This window comes from Rattus norvegicus, chromosome 18 (assembly GCF_021556685.1).
Source record: "Rattus norvegicus strain SHRSP/BbbUtx chromosome 18, alternate assembly SHRSP_T2T, whole genome shotgun sequence".
Classification (NCBI taxonomy): Eukaryota; Metazoa; Chordata; class Mammalia; order Rodentia; family Muridae; genus Rattus; species Rattus norvegicus.
Genome location: NC_141551.1, coordinates 74,588,467 through 74,606,039, shown reverse-complemented (window position 1 = coordinate 74,606,039; position 17,573 = coordinate 74,588,467). Strand labels below are relative to the sequence as shown.

At 41.4% G+C, this 17,573-nt stretch overlaps 1 long non-coding RNA gene across 4 annotated transcripts; it reads right to left on the bottom strand.

Annotated features, from left to right (window-relative positions):
• Positions 1-344: 344 nt before the first annotated feature.
• Positions 345-17,327, bottom strand: LOC102553626 (uncharacterized). Of its 4 annotated transcripts, XR_015642667.1 has the most exons (8): positions 17,178-17,313; positions 12,689-13,332; positions 11,971-12,131; positions 11,125-11,263; positions 10,851-10,971; positions 10,065-10,166; positions 4,128-4,268; positions 352-1,360 (listed from the first exon to the last, which is right to left on the bottom strand). It is a non-coding gene; the product is annotated as an uncharacterized LOC102553626 (long non-coding RNA). The 4 variants fall into 4 exon arrangements; XR_015642666.1 differs by lacking the exon at positions 11,125-11,263 and having other exon boundaries at positions 345-1,360; positions 17,178-17,327; XR_015642668.1 differs by lacking the exons at positions 10,065-10,166; positions 10,851-10,971; positions 11,125-11,263; positions 11,971-12,131; positions 12,689-13,332 and having other exon boundaries at positions 345-1,360; positions 17,178-17,327.
• Positions 17,328-17,573: the final 246 nt, after the last annotated feature.

Genomic DNA, 17,573 nt, shown 5'->3' with positions numbered 1-17,573 from the left:
CACTTGTAATTCATGCAGTAGGCAAGAGATCATTGTTCTAGTGATCAGATCAAAGAAGAAGAATTCTTCATTGTTCGGTCCACGAAAGAGGTTAATATCTGCTTCACGGGGAAGTTATAAGAGTGAGGTTACGTAATCCCTACAAAGCACTTAGCAAAACGCTCCTAATAGGCATAGAAAAATCATTGGGTTGTTTGATTTGAAAGCAATCCTTCCATTTGATTCATTTCCTTGAGGATGTCCACAGTTGTGTGTAGTGATAGGTGGAGTGAATTGCTCCCACAGAAATGGTAAAGAAGAGAGGAAAGTGTTTGAGTCATGGTGAAGAAGCTAAGAAGACATATGGTGTTTAACAAGTGATCAGGTTTATTATTTTGTGAGAGACGGTACCTGTGAATTTGAGTCTACATTGAAAAAACAATAATTTCATTATACAAACTCATACTTTATTGTCACAAAAAACCATAATAGAACGTAAGATGTTCACAAAAGTTCCTAAACGTCATCCCTTTAATGGCTAGAGTATAATAAAATGATGTCTTAGGAACCCACATTATTTAAAAATAGCCCTAGGTAGAAATGTACTCATGGTTTCAGTGTTCCTTGGGTACACTGTTAATACAGAAGCAAGAAACTTCCTTGTATCATTTAGGGATAGTTATATGGTAAGTGAAAAAATTTTTCGAACATTTTCATATAATTCGTGTAAGAAAAGAATACAATATTAGGGGTAGAGAAAGAAGAAACTCATGCAGACAGTCTCTTCAATATTTATCCTTGAAACTACAGGCTAAAATTCCAGCATAACACCACATATTGGAAGGTGGACTCCAATACTGTAATGTCTGTGCTTAAACATGTAATTATTATCTGCAGAACTGAATGATATGCGATAGATCCAATCAGACATCTATGTCATCTAACAAGAGTAAACACCACTGATTTAAAAAGAAATTTCAGCTCTGTAGTTCTTTTTTGTATGGTGCATTGGAAACCTCCAATCCCAAAACCCGTATTCCTATCATGGAAAGAATGGATGCCCTTTGGTGTCTCTGGGTGCTGAGGATTGATTGTCCAGGCACATTTCCAAACACTCTGCATTCCACGGTGAGAGATATTATCATTTCTCAGTGTGGAGCCTTGTTATTAATTCAGGTGAATCATGGAAGCGAGTCATGGGTGGACCTCATGTTTCATAAGCAACAATAGCAGTGAGACAGGGTGGAGGTTGAGGCAGTGATCCAGGACCACTGACACTGGAGAAGGAAGAATGATTTTCCTTCCTTGGCTTGTGGCAGAGGGTATTTTGAAGAAGTCTGGGCTGCGAGGCTGTATTGGCTTATCAGCTCCTTCCTTCCAGCTTGACCAAGAGAAAAGAAGACACAATCAGAACTAGTACGAAGAATGTACTACGTATACATGGTCTTATCATCAAGGCCCTTACTGCCCCAAATAGTCCCTCTCGATTGGCACTCCAGGTCACCTGTCCTACCAGAGAACAGACAAAACTAGATTCGGACACCTGGGGAATTGTTACATTACTCTTAGGATAACACTGACCAATACTAGCCACCTACACAGCTCAAGGTCTGCCCTTTAAATGCCAGCTGTATATGTGGGACAGAGAGGCCTTGCCCGTCAGGTCAGCATTCGGAGGAATATCATCTACACAATAACAGAACTAAGCCAGATGTCAAAATTACAGTGTGCCAGTCTGGGTGGCTTCTCTGAGAAGAGAACACCAAAGTATCCTGGCTTGGGGCACATTCTCTGTCTTATTCTGATTTTCCCTTGAAGGTTGAGGAGTGCTTTTCATGCTTTTCTCATTCATTCCCTCTTCAAAATTAATTAAACACTTAACATGTGCCTATAACAGGGATGAGATTAGCTGAAATGCCCAACAAATGGGAGGGAGAACCTGTAGAGACCATATCCAGAGGTTAGGCAAGGCCCCAGTTGGGAGATGGGACCACCCACTCATCTCCAAATTCTTAACCCAGAAGGACTCCTGACTAAAGGAAATACGGGGACAAATTGTGGAGCAGAGACTGAAGGAAAGGCCATCCAGAGACTGCCCCACCTGGAGATCCATCCCATATACAGACACCAAACCCAGACACTATTGAGGATGCCAAGAAGTGCCTGCTGACAGGAGCCTGTTATAATGGTCTCCTGAGAGGCTCTGTCAGAGTCTAACAAATACAGAGTCAGAGGCTCACAGCCAACCATTGGACTGAGCACAGGGACCCCAACGGAGGAGTTAGAGAAAAGACTGAGGGAGCTGAAAGTGTTTGCAACCCCATAGAAAGAACAACAATATCAACCAACCAGACCTTCCCGAGCTCCCAGGGACTAAACCACCAACCAAAAAATAAACATGGAGGGACCCATGGTTCCAGCCGCCTATATAGCAGAGGATGACATTGTCTGGCATCAATAGGAGAAGCCCTTGGTCCTCTGAAGGCTTGATTTCCCCAGTGTAGGGGAGTGCCAGGGTGGTGAGGTGGGAGTGGGTGGGTGGGAAGGGGGAGCACCCTCATAGAAGCAGGGGGAGGGAGGGTAGGAGGGAGGTTCCAGAGGGGAATCGGGAAAGGGGATAACATTTGAAATGTAAATACATCAAATATCCAATAAAAATGTGCCTATAATAATCTAATTAAATCTCTCATATGTGCCTACAATGATCTAGCACTAGGGAAGTAATAAAACAAAAACAAAAACAAAAACAAAAAAAGAGGAGGGGTTGGGGATTTAGCTCAGTGGTAGAGCGTTTGCCTAGCAAGCACAAGGCCCTGGGTTCAGTCCTCAGCTCTGGGAAAAAAAAAAAAAGGAGGAAATTTGTTCTGAAAGAACACATAGTCTACAGTTGGTAAACAGAATAGGTTGGAATAACTCTTGAAAATCTAAAAATGTTCAGTCAGATGATTCCTATCTGGATGGTGAGAAAAAAAACCAAAAGAGCAGGAATGGGGCAGAATCGGTGTTCCTGTTCAGTCCAAGATGCTCCCATGGCTTCGGTCAGAAGCGTACAGAATGAGAGGGAAAGCACACAAGGAGGAGACACAAAGCCTTCCAGACAAAGGGGCCAATGCTATGGCCTGTGTGTGCGTGCATGGAGCATAGTGGAGCTAGTAAGGATGAGAGGGGGAGGAGCAATAAGGAGGAGGAGGAGGAGGAGTAAGAGGAGTAGGAGGAGTAAGAGGGGGAGGAGGAGTAAGAGGGGGAGGAATAAGAAGGTGGAAGAGGAGTAAGAGGAGGAGGAGTAAGAGGAGGAGGAGGAGGAGGAGGAGGAGGAGGAGAAAGAGGAGAAGGAGAAGGAGAAAGAGAAGGAGGAGGAGAGAAGGAGGAGGAGAGAAGGAGGAGGAGGAGAAAGAGAAGGAGGAGGAGAAGGAGGAGGAGAGAAGGAGGAGGAGAGAAGGAGGAGGAGAGAAGGAGGAGGAGGAGGAGAAAAAGAAGGAGGAGGAGGAGGAAGAGAAGGAGGAGGAGAAAGAGAAGGAGGAGGAGAAGGAGGAGGAGGAGAAAGAGAAGGAGGAAGAGGAGGGGGAGAAGGAGAAGGAGGAGAAAGAGAAGGAGGAGAAAGAGAAGGAGGGAAGAAACAGCTCAATGGGAGCTTGTATTCTGTGCAGCATTTCTGGGTTTTGCTTGATTGCTTTGCATTTAGGATGATTGCTATGAAAAGGGCTGTGAACGAAGGAATGGGAGGATGTGGTCGATCCAAAAGGCCTCATTCCAGTGACTGCTGAGCGCACAGTCTGCAAGCCTAAGAGCGGAAGTGAGTGGCTCTGGGCATCTGGTGCTCTGTAGCCACCTCTCACCAGGCCTTGCACAGGAGTCCTGGGGTTACAGCAGGCAGAACTCCATCAGCGCCTCTCTTCAGCACACTCGGCTCTCGGGCTGCCTGAGGATTCATCCCTGGAGCCAGGCCAGTCTGTTCAGCCCTCACACAGGGCAGCTTCAAAGAATTAACCCCCTTGGGGTTACTCTCAACCTGGAAGGGATGGAGGGAGCCAAGAGAGGCCTCCGTACCTCAGTGGGACCGACCCGACCGGGGTTTTGCTCACTCACACAAAGCATGCTGGGGAGGTGGCCTGCTGAGCAAAGCTTCAGTCTATCCATAAGTAACTCACGCATGTTGGTGGCTTTTTTCCATTCCTGGACTTTTTGCTTCCTGGAATCAGCTCTCTAAATAAACACGGAACCTTCACTTATTGTCTCTGACTCTCTTTTCAGGAACGATTATATAGCCAATAAAAGATGGCTGTTAGGAGCTGAAATGAAAAGCCAGATTATTTTGATGCTGAGAAAAAAGTGTACTTGTTTTATAAACAAACACCAAACACACACACACACACACACACACACACACACACACACACACACACACACACACACACGGAAAAGGAGGAGAAAGAGGAAGAGGAGGAGGGGGAGAAGAAAAAGGAAAAGGAGTCATTGTAACTTATACTTTTACATTAAGAGGATGACACTGTTAGCCTATTAGTACCCATTTTTTTTCTAGGCAGTTGATTCTATTTGGATATGCTTGTGCATGTGTGAGTATACATATTTATGTTAAAATAATTATATTAAATATACATTATTGTAATTTGCTCACTTGATTAAGTCTGAAAAAATAGTTTCTGCAAATTCAGTAAATTTCAAATATTTTAGTGTTCACTTCATATAATATATTCTGCTCCAAGTGGCATAATTTTGGAACTATTATCCCATTGTGGAACACTTAATTTATTCCCAATTTCTCAGAACTACTAACAGGGCTTTAATAAGGGCCTTTATGAAAACATCCCCAGTTGTCTTGTAGCACAGATTTCTGAAAGCGAGAGCTCTCCGTCAAATTACATCTGTACCTTTAAGAACGTTGTATTTGTCAAACACTCTGTCACATACTTTTGCTAACTTACAACCGTGAGACTGTTCACCCTGAGTATGTGCTTTGTGGAAAAGAAGAAGAAAAATTTAAAGCACATCATACGCTTTCTAAATTTCCCCTAGACTTAATTATTTGGCGTTGACTTGGCTTTGGTTTAATTTGATGCTTACTTGGTAAGATGGCTTGAGTCATTGCTGGGGTAGGTTGAATAGGAATGGCCCCCGTAGGCTCATATATTTACATGTTTAATTCCCGGTTGATAAGCCATTTGAGAAGTTAGAGGGGTTGCCTTGTTGGAGTAGGTATATCCTTGTTGGAAGGAGCTATGCCATTGGGGTGGGTTTTGAAGCCCATGCCAGGCCCAGTCCCCACCCCACCCACATCCCTACAGATCAGGATGTAAAGCTTTCACCTACTGCTGCAGTACCCTGCCTGTCTGCCTTCTGCCACAGTAATAATTGACTATCCTCTTAAACAGTAGGCAAGCCCTCAATCAGATCTTTTATAACAGTTGCCTTAGTCATAATGTCTCCTCACAGCAATGGAGCAGCAACTAAGATAATTGCCATCTAATGAACCGAAATGTTCCATGTGTATTATGAATATTCTAATACATGAAACTACTTAACCCATTTTTTTCTTAAGAAATAAAATCAGAATATTGTCCACTAAAAGTTCTGCAGTGTTGTCACTTGTTCTGCTTCTTCTAAAAAAAAAATGTCTTTTAGAGCAACAGAGGGAAACACCCAGTATCAACCTCTGACTTCTACACGCACATATGCATGTGCACTCTCATGCACATGAGCCCAGACCCACACATATAACATATGTACATGCAGTAGGAATTATGCTTATTTTCATGTTTGCAAATCTACTTGAGGAATGTATCTAGTATTTCATGTTGTTTTAACCCATATTTTATAACCATTAATAAAGATAATTATATTTATGAAATCCTCATGATACGCAAATCGTTTTCCTCACTTTTTTGGTCCCAGTTTTATTGGAGTACCTGTGTCCTTTTTTTTTTTTTTAAGATGGATTTAAGAGTCATTTCCTAGCAAGGTAAGAAAGAGCAAACAATGGAAAACAGTCATACCACACTAAAATTTATGGAACTGAGTAAAATAGCCATTCTGTAAAAGGTTATCCAGCGTTGAAGTTTCTCTTACCTTTTGTCCCCACAGAAAACTTTAGCTGCTTGCGATGAAAATGAGCCTCCTAATGTCTAAGAAATTTTACCTTTGCATTATGCTGACAAAGGACTTTCCCCCTCTGTCTTTCCTTCTCATTAGAGATAGATCCATTCTCTAGAGATATATCTCTAGAAATCTCTAGAAAATAATCTAGAGATTATTTTCATATGAGACACATTGTTTAGAGCTCCCCCACTATATATTTATTTAAAATGAAAGACGCGTAACTCAAGATCATATTTTGACAAATGACAGCGATAATAACTCACATCTATCCGAAACTTGTGTGCACCAGATACTGTTCAAAATGCAGTCACACATTAACTGATCCCTCAATCCCATCTGATCTGAGGGTCTCTTCGCTGTGGAGTAAATTGTTTCACATCTCTAGCCTATCTCTGCTCTAAATTGGATCTCTAAACCAGACGTTTCCCAAGCATCCAGAAAGGGTTCACCTCCCCTGGTCGCTACCAGGGAGCAAGCTATGCAGAGACAGAGGCAGCACGGGGTCCGCCCAGCCTGCCTCCTTCCCTCTGCGGTATATCTTTTGTTTGTGTTCATAATTGACAAGGTGTCATGCTTGATTTATTTCAGTTTGGTTACCTTCTCTCCCTATAAACATGATGTATTCCTAAGGAAGATACGGAAAACTCAGCAAAATGAGAGGAGAGCTCTAATCCTACCACTTGATTTTTAGAGGATTTCTAGCAGTGATATTTCTGGGCATAGATAATGAGGAAGCACATTGTTCTGAATGCCTGTGGTCTTACGACCTACATGATTATTGTTTAATATGACGTCACAGCATACTGCTATTTTACTCAGCTTTAGCAAAACAATTTAAGATTGATAGAATTTGATAATGGAGGTAACAGAAATTCTTTATTTTCTGAAAAATACATATTGTTAACCTTTTAAGTAGTTATTCAAAGCTACAGTGTTGAAAATCTCTGTGCAGAGGTTGGGGATTTAGCTCAGTGGTAGAGCGCTTGCCTAGCAAGCACAAGGCCCTGGGTTCGGTCCCCAGCTCCGAAAAAAAAAATCTCTGTGCAAAAGATTTTTCTGTATCTAAATTATTCTCCTTATCATGTGATCACACAAGTGGTGACAGAGGATCCGTGAACATGTTAAGAATAGTAGGAATACTATGACATGGCTCGCTCTAGTTTGATATCGATGTGCACTTTGTTCTGCATCACAAAGTTAATACCACACGTCATATTTTCCTCAAACTGTGTCATTTACGTTCACAACTTCATAGAGAACAGCCAGTTACCAGCTCGCCGGCATTTTGATCACAAATGCAACCCATAATTTCCTTCAACCACCCTGTAAATTCATGGACTCTATAATGGCTATTCTACATACGTCGAAGTTGATGCAAAAACTAAGTGAAGCGCTTGCCTCCATAGATCCAATAATTCCTTCCATGGGTCCCTAAACAACCTACCCTGGGATTATCACCAAGAGAGCAGGGTTATACCAGAAGATCTAGACGCGGCTGTGTCGTGGGAATCATACTGGATGGCCACTCATTATTCAAGGAACAAAATTGGGTAAATCAAACTAAGACTAGAAGTAGCTAGGCTGCACTTGCTAGAAGATGAAATCCGGGATCCTAGGCAGTCTGTCAAACCAGCTTCCAAAGGCAGAACGTCCTTTGAGACGCTGAGCCCTGGACGAGAAAGGAGCTACAAGGAGCAGAGTCGACACTAGGGGCTGGGCTCTCATTTCTGAGCCTTGCTTTGCTATGATGGTGACTCTTCAGGGAACTTCCCTTAATATTCTAGCAGCCAAGGTCATTAATGCACTTTTTCCTCTACTGTATTTTCTGCGGGAACTTAAGAGGACTTGGGCGTACAGATTAGGATAGAGAAAGGAGCCCGACTCTGAAAGGCTAGAGAAGCAAGAACTACAACGCATGCTCACTGTTTAGCAGAGTAAGGAACACTGCCCTCAAAGTCCTACACCGCCCAATGAACGTCCCCACTTTTGGAAAAACTACTCAGCAAAGAATATGAACTTTGACCCTCACCAAATGTTTCTATGACTTTGTATAAATGTTCTCAGCTCTTAAGTTGTCTTAGGTTTTTCCTGCTGTGAACAGACACCATGACCAAGAAAACTGTTATAAGGACAACATTTAAGTGGGGTACCTTACAGGTTCAGAGATTCAGTCCATTATCATCAAGGCAGGAAGCATGGCGCCAACCAGGCAGGCATGGTGCAGGCAGAGGTGAGAGTTCTACATCTTGTCTGAAGGCTGCTAATGGAAGACTGGCTGCCAGGCAGCTAGGGTGAGGGTCTTAAACCCACACCCACAGTGACAAGCCTACTCCAACAAGGCCACACCTACTCCAACAAGGCCACACCCACTCCAACAAGGCCACACCTACTCCAACAAGGCCACACCCACTCAAACAAGGCCACACCCACTCAAACAAGGCCACACCCTCTAACAAGGCCCTCTAAATCACCATGAGCAAAGGTCACAGGAGCTCACAGAGACTGAAGCAGCACGCGCCTGGTCTGATGACTATATATTGTGGCTTCCATTTTCGTGTGTTGATGGGATTTCTGAGCATGGGGACAAGTGGGTCCCTGACTCTCGTCCTCTCTTAGACTCTTTTCCTGCTGTAGGTCTGTCTTGTCTGACTTAGAGGCAATAGTTTTTCTTTTATCTTATTATAGTTCATTCTGTTATGGTGTATTTTAAACACTATGAATGAATGTAAGCCTAGCCACTACCATAAAGGTTAACTGTAACTGTGGGCCTTTCTGGCCTCCCACCTTGCTCTGAATTATGACGTGGAGAATTATTTTTATTAATAAATACCTAGACTTTAAGCTAAGCTTGCCTCCCACTAGTTTGTAACTCAGTTATCCCGTTTATACCAATCTAAGTTCTGCCATGTGACTAGTTAGTTACCTATCCTTGGGTTCAGTTCAAGTCCCTGCACATCTGGGTGACATCTCCCGGGCATGACTTATCTATCCCAAGAGTTCCTTTCTCTGTCCCGAAGTTCCATCTCACTGTGCTGCCATTTGCCCTAGGCCATGAGATTTTTATCTTAGCCAAGCAGAAGATGCCTTAGGTAAGCAAGAAAGGACAGAGACACGTCTCCACAAGGTGTATAAAAACAAAAACGTTATCCCTACAATTAACAACAGAACTGTCATTTATCCTCGTTGAGAGAGGGAAAAAATCAGTTTTCTCCAGGGGAACGACACAGGTCTATCAACCATCCCTGGGGAGAGCTCATGTTCAGGAATAGTTGACCAACAGACCAAGATCCACAGATTTCTGTGTCTTTTTTTGGGTACAAGTCTTTTTTTGGGGGGGAGGCTGCTATTTTTCATGGTTTTGGGCATTTTATTGTATTGTGTTCTGGGTTTGTGTGAGGAGGGGGTAGAGAGGATCTGGACGAAATTCTGGAAGGGGAAGAAAATGATAAAAATGTATTCGGATTTAAGAATTGAATTTCAAACTATTTTTAATAAATTTTAAATTATATTTTAAATAAATTTAAATATGCTTTAATTTAATGTTTTAAATACCAAAATGTATAAATTTCAAAGTGTACAAATGAATTAAATACATTGATTTAAATTAAAATACTAGCTATTCCTTAAATCTAAATACAAACAAAGTAACTGATTCTGGGGAAACTGATATCCCTATTTGAGAGATAGATAAGTGAAACAAGCAACAAACAAGAAATATATATATATATATATATATATATATATATACACACACACACACATATATCTACATATATATGTTTACCATATATATATGTTTACCACATATATGTTTATATATGTTTACCATATATATGTTATATATATATAAAAATAATGTGGGCGAGCATGCGCAGAAAAGCCATGTTAATTCCTATGAAAGGAAATAAAGCCAAATAAGTTGCCAGAGAGACAGTGACCAGGATGCCCGATGAGGTTGCGGATCCACGCACAGGTGCCTTAGAGCAGGCGCTCAGTAGTCATGGCCATGTGCTTGAGAGATGCGCATTCCGGGCTTGAACATCGGGTACATTTCTGGGACAGAATCGAAGCATCTTTGAAGAAAAGCAAGAAGGTTATTGAAGGTGCAGTAAATAAAAATTAAAAAAAAAGAAAGGTAAGCAGTGCCAATCCTCCCACAATTGACAGAGCGTGTGAAGCTCTAAATCACAGGATCGATTAGAGAGGGTCCTCCGGGCTATGTGAAGGACTGAGAATTTATCCTAATAGTTGTGGGAAGGCTTTGAAGGTCTTTGGGCAAGGAACCAGCAAGAACTGCTTTCTCTCTCAAAGATAATGTCCAGCTGCTGTGTGTAAACGCACTATCCAGACTTAGCATCAGGCAAATGAAGCAGGGCCAGATCACTTTAAACAGCGGAAAATCATCTCTCCCTCCCTCCCTGTGTCCCTCCCTCCCTCCTTTCGTCTCTCCCTCTCTCCCTCTGTCTCTCTGTCTCTCCTCTCCATCTCTCTGTGTCTCCGTGTCTCCTCCTCCTCCTCCTCCTCCTCCTCCTCCTCCTCCTCCTCTTCTTCCTCTTCTTCTTCTTCTTCTTCTTCTTCTTCTTCTTCTTCTTCTTCTTCTTCTTCTTCTTCTTCTTCTTCTTCTCTCTCTCTCTCTCTCTCTCTCTCTCTCTCTCTCTCTCTCTCTGCCTCTTAAAAAGAAACCTCAAAACAAGGCATGTTCTCTTGGATAGCCAAATAAATCAACTGTATGAATTTAGCAAGTGAGGAAGACCCACCTATGAATGAGTTAATGCCTTTCTTCTCTGAAGTAGGTTGATCTCTCTTGAGTCACAAAGTGATGCTAAGTCTCACCCCTCCATGGGCTCTATTTCACTTGGTCAAGATACATTGAAGGATCTAGAACATAAGCACTCCTGTCAAGGGGAGGCTGTGGATTAGCAAGTCATGGTGAGCATCACTAAAATCAGAGCTGTAAATTTTCCAAGTCTGCAAATTCCATTCAAGCCTTAATTTTCCCAGAGTAAATGCCGTAAACATGCAGATTCTCACGAGCTAGCCACTCCTCGGGGTTTTCCAGAAAATACGTCCATGTACGTTAGGAATATTCTTGGTTTCTCTTTTTTGGCTCATTCCCCAGGATGTCCAGCCAAAAGCTCCTGTTGTCTCTCTTCTACAGAGCTCAGGTAAGCTGTCAATCACAGGGAACTGATGGTCAGCCTTTTTCTATAAACACCTACAGTGCTAGCCACTTGTGCTACAAAATCGCACACAGGTAGCATCGTTGTCTTACTCTTGAACAAGAGTAAAAGTGTTAGCCTTGGTTTGTGATATTTTTTGTGTAGATCAGCAGATCCCTAAGAAAGTTCTCAAGTATTAAATGAGAATATACAAAATTATTTGAGTTCAATGAGTATATCATTCATCTCCTTAACGTTTGGGAACATTTAAGTTTAATGTATTGTTAACAGTATTAAAAGTAACTAGAATTAAGTTCTGACCACGAGGAATTCATTCCAATTATCAAGTGGCAGAAAAAAAAATTGGGCCAACAAGTGGGAAGTCTAGAATATTCTTGAATTTAGTAGCTGTGTGTGAGGCCTAACTGACCTAAAGAGATCATACCGATTTGAGTTCTGAGACCTCACCAGAACATACAGCCTCTGGACTTGCAAAGCCCACGTAGAGAAGGCTTGCTACTTTGCCCCTCCAGCAGTATTCTGCTGCGCATGTCTTCTTTAGCTGAAAATATGCATTATTTCTATTTATACCTGAGCTGATATTTATGGATAGTCTATTGAAGGAGGAAATATAGCCCAGGTGAGCGGAAGTGACAGGGCTGTATTTAATGGCCACAGCAAATAACCTCCTAACGGCCAAACGAGTGTCATATCTCACAGTTACGATGTCTTCAAAAGGTGATATTTCTGGCTGTGTCATCATAGCTGTGAAAAGCATTTTCTCAGCATCTAAGAAAGATGGGAAGACGGTGGAGTGATGGAGGCATGTTCCAGACAGGTTGGCATTAATCATACGTGCTCGGCCTCAATTTCTGTTGACTTTTAAGGAAAGGCAGTTAGAGTTGGAAGAGCGAGAGCAAGACAGACACAGACTCCCCACCGCCCCCCCCCCCCCAGCTTTTAAGGTGAATGGTTGAGGTAGTGCCACAGCCACAGTACCATGTGGAAACTGCTTAGGGAAGTGGATTCTCTGTGATGTGACCCCCTTCCCTTCTACACATCTTCATTCCTCCGATCCCTTATTTTCCAGACCCATCTCTTTATCCTAGCTGCCTACCCCATCAAAGCCCCACGCATTTCTACTCTACCCATAACTGAGAACTGAGTTTTTCCTGAGATCTGTGGAATGATGCCGGAAGTTACAAGGGCACAAAAATGAAAACAGAATCCTGAACCTCTGCCTCCAGTGATGGATGCTTCTTCCTCCAGAGACGCAAATTATACAGACATATGCTTTACAACACCATAAACCTTGCTCACAGATCCTTCCTAAAGAGCATAGCTATGAATTATTTCCTTTATTTTCATGTAAGTTGTTGGCTCTGGATTTTAACATAATATAATGATTACTTGGGACTTGTGATTCACCTGCCCACCTCCGCTCATGCAGTTTTCAAAGAGCTATTTCCTTCCTCTCCACGATGCTGCTTTCAAGACCTAACTCAAATCTTCATCACTTCTAAAGACTGTCTTCTTAAGATGATGTTTGTAGTCTCCGAGGTATAATCTACCTTTTCATTTTATATCTAGATTGTGGCACCCCTCCAAGGATGGCGGGATAAAACTGTCTTATTCCTACTAGGTAAATGCTTCAGCAGTGAAGAGCATGTTCTGTTCTTTCAGAGAACCCCAGTTGAGTTCCCAGGAGCACCATGCCTCACAACTGTGCATAACTCTAGCTCCAGGGGTTCCAGCGCCCTCTTCTGGACACTGTAGGCACATTTCCTCACATGCGCGGATCAGCAGAGACATGTGAAAGCACATAAAATAAATATTAAGATATTCGAAAATTTGCTATCACTGATAATTCACGGAGTTTAGTCTTGAAGCTTTTAGGAGCAAAAAAAAAGGAGATCTGAGTCTTTGTCCTTCATGGTGTCGAACCAAATTAGATGTTCCTGACTCCCTTCTATGTAGAAGGAATCTTGTTTGCTGGGTAGAATCCTAAGTTTTCCCACTTGCATTCATTGACAAAATGGGTTTGTGTTTAGTGTATCTTCTCTTTAGTGTAAGTTCTCTTCTGAAAAGAAAGCAAAAGCAAACAAAGGGAAAAAAAGGATGGAAAAGTACTGTTAAGTAAATCTCTTTCCCATAACCTTAAAACTGAATTAAAAAAAAAAAAACCAAGGGGTAAATTGTTTTCTAAGCTAATTACTTATTAAACAATTACAATGGTTATTTATTATTTACTTATTTATTCAACCTGTTTTATAATAGAGCTACTCAATGAATTGTATCAGACTTCATCTCAACTTTGAAGCTCTTTAAAGAAATGCTTATCTGAGAGGCATAAAATTAAGGGATATTCTCCCCAAAACAATAAAGAGTTTTAAAACATACTTATAAAATACTTACTTGTGAAATATTGATTAATGCTTTCCTAATCATACTCTGTAAGACTCTTATTAAAAAACTACTGACAGAATAAATCCATTGAGGCTCGATATGATGTTTGCTTGGGTAAAGTCACTTAGACACTGAACAGTGGTCTTTTGTGTACCAGATATTTTTTCCCCAAGATAAGGTATGGGTCATATCATAATGTATGAGTAGGATGCAGCTTGCTTTCAAGCTGTAGTCTCATCAAGAGAGTGTATCACAGAGAAAACGCTCAACCACAAAGAAAAGTAAGATCACGTATTCAACACATAGAAAATGGTCAATAAATGTTTTTATTCTATTATACTTTTACTATATTGCATATATCCTGCTATAATGATTTTATATATAAAATATTATAATTGCTGAACCCAAAACATTTTTTTCAAATCTATGTATCCATCAGCACATATTTGAATAAATCAGGGTGGAGAGAGAAGAGTTAGGCATATGCGAGAAACTTTTGACTAAGCTTTTATATGATTCCTAGGGACCTTCTCTGCCTTGCATACCACCAAATCTCCCAGCCTCCATGAACAGAGAAACACTACTACCTAATCAAGACATCCATAGAATTGGGTTCAGGGCCCTTTTCTTGCACTGTAATTAAATTAGCTCGCAGGATTTGAGTCTTCATCATAATCTGTGTTAGTAGGATGGCCATAGCAATGAAAGTAACTGTTGCTTTCCACTTTAGACAGAACTTCTTGGATCTCATCACAACAGGAGTGGTACAAACTCAGAGAAACTAAGGCGCATCTCATAACAAAGGAGGAATGTAAAATGAAAAGAATATGGCTGCACATATTACACAAAAATACAGAGGATGCCCAGGCAGCTCCTTGGTTAGTTTGATTGTTCTTGTTTGACTGTTTGATTATTTGTTTGTTTTAGAATAATGACTTAAGTATACTATCACATCAACTGCAAATAGTGATATTGTGCCTTCTTTCTTTCCAATTTGTATCCCTTTGACCTCCTAAGTCACCCCAAAAATTCCACCAGAGAACTCCTACGGCTGAGAAACAACTTCAGCAAAGTGGTTGGATGTAAAATTGACTCAAACAAATGAGTAGCCTTCCTCTACTCAAATGATAAACAGGATGAGAAAGAAATTAGGGGAATGACACCCTTCACAATTGTCACAAATAATATAAAATACCTTGGTGTAACTCTAACCAAGCAAGTGAAAGATCTGTCTGACAAGAACTTCAAGTTTCTGAAGAAAGAAATTGAAGAAGATCTCAGAAGATGGAAAGACCTTCCATGCTCATGGATTGGTAGGTTTAATTTAGTAAAAATGTCCATCTTGTCAAAAGCAATCTACAGATTCAATCAATTCCCATCAAAATTCCAACTCAGTTCTTCATAGAGTTAGAGCAATTTGCAAATTCATCTGGAATAACAAAAAACCCAGGATAGCAAAAACTATCCTCAACAATAAAAGAAGTTCTGGGGGAATCACCATCCCTGACCTCAAGATGTATTACAGAGCAATAGTGATAAAAACTGCATGGTATTGGTACAGAGACAGGCTGGTAGATCAAAGGAATTGAATTGAAGACCCAGGAATGAACCCACATACTTATTGTCATTTGATCTTTGACAAAGGAGCTAAAACCATCCAATGGAAAAAAGACAGCATTTTCAACAAATGGTGCTAGTATTTTCAACAACAGGAAATCAGCATGTAGAAGAATGCAGATCAATCCATTCTTATCTCCTTGTACAAAGCTCAAGTAGAAGTGGATCAAGGACCTCCATGTAAAACCAGATACACTGAAACGAATAGAAGAGAAAGTAGGGGAGAGTCTCAAATGCATAGGCACAGGGGAAAATTTCCTGAACAGAAAACCAATGGCATATGCTCTAAGATCAAGAATGCACAAATGGGATCTCATAAAACTGTAAAGTTTCTGTGAAGCAAAGGACCCTGTCAATAGGACAAAACAGCAAGAGGCAAAGATCTTTACCTGTCCTACATCTGGTAGAGGGTTAATATCCAATATATATAAAGAACTCAAGAAGTTAGACACTAGAGAATAACCCTATTAAAAAATGGGGTACAGAGATAAATAAATAATTCTCAGCTGAGGAATGCCAAATGGTCTAGAAGCACCTAAAGAAATGTTCAACATCCTTAGTCATCAGGAAATGTAAATCAAAACAACCCTGAGATCCTACCTCAGACCAGTCAGAATGGCCAAGATCATAAACTCAGGTGACAGCAGATGCTAGTGAGGATGTGGAGAAAGAGGAACACTCTTTCATTATGGGTGGAATTTCAAGCTGGTACAACCACTCTGGAAATTAGTCTGGCAGTTCCTCAAAAAAAATTGGACATTGTATTATTTGAGGATCCAGCTATATCACTCCTGGGCATATACCCAAAAGATGCTCCAACATACAACAAAGACACATGCTCCACTATGTTCATAGCAGCCTTATTTATAATAGCCAGAAGCTGAATACTACTCAGCTGTCAAAAACAATGACTTCATGAAATTCTTAGGCAAATGGTTGGAACTGGAAAATATCATCCTGAGTGAGGCAACCCAGTCACAAAGGAACACACATAGTATGTACTCACTGATAAGGGGATATTAGCCCAAAAGCTCAAAATACCCAAGATACAATTCACAGACCACACAAAGCTCAAGAAGGAAGACCAAAGTGTGGGTGCTTCAGTCCTTCTTATAAGGGGGAACCAAATACTCAAGAGAGGAAATACTGAGACAAAATGTAGAGCAGCGACTGAAGGAAAGGCCATTCAGAGACTTCCCCACCTGGGGATCCATCCCTTATACAGTCACCAAACCCAGACACTATTGTGGATGCCAAGAAGTGCATGCTGACAGGAGCCTGATATAGCCAAATACAGAGGTGGATGTTCACAGCCAACCATTGGACTGAGCACAGGCACCCAAATGGAGGAGTTAGAGAAAGGACTGAAGGAGCTGAAGGGGTTTGCAACCCATAGGAAGAACAATAATGTCAACCAAACAGATCACCCCCACCAGAGCTCCCAGGGACTAAACCACCAACCAAAGAGGGACCTATGACTCCAGCAACATATGTAGCAGAGGATGGCTTTGTTGGGTATCAGTGGGAGGAGAGGTCCTTGGTCCTGTGAATGCTCAGGCTTGATGCCCCAATGTAGGGGAATGCCAGGGCTGGGAGGCAGGAGGGAGTGGGTAGGTGGGGGGGGTGCCCTCAGAGAAGCAGGGGGAGAGGGGTGGGACTGGGGTTTCTGGAGGGAAAACTTGGAAAGCGGATAACATTTGAAATGTAAATAAAGAAAATATCCAATAAAAAAAAGTGACAAAATATCTTGTGGTTTTATTACTGGGGAGTGTTGTATTATTCTCCAATCAGTGACACAAAGCTTCGGGAGATAAACTCCCTTGTTGTGTCTGTGTTTCCATAAACAAAAGCTTAAGAAGATTAAGATCAGTATTCCATGGTCCAAAAGAGGATATCACTTACCAAGACACACAAGTGTTTCCTCTTCATGCAATTCACGACTTGCAAAAATTATTGTTCAGCTCTTGTACATCCCAGCATTTAAGCCAAATGAAATATCTTCAGTGGAGTCTGTTGGAAAATATTACAGACTAGACTCCTAAGCTTTCAGTCAAAGGCAGGGCAGGTAACTGTTTGTTTACTATGGTTGCCAGGAGAGCATGAGAACAATGCCCCACTCAAGGTGAAGCTTTCTTGTTTCAGGTATCCCTAAGTATTTTTATTCATCTTAGCCAGGACTTTCATGCTAGTTTCTATCTCTAATCACAGAGAAATACCTGGATCCTGAGTGGAGTAGCATCTAAACAGTAATTCATCTAAAAATCAGGGATTAAATAATTTGAGGCAGTTGGACATGCA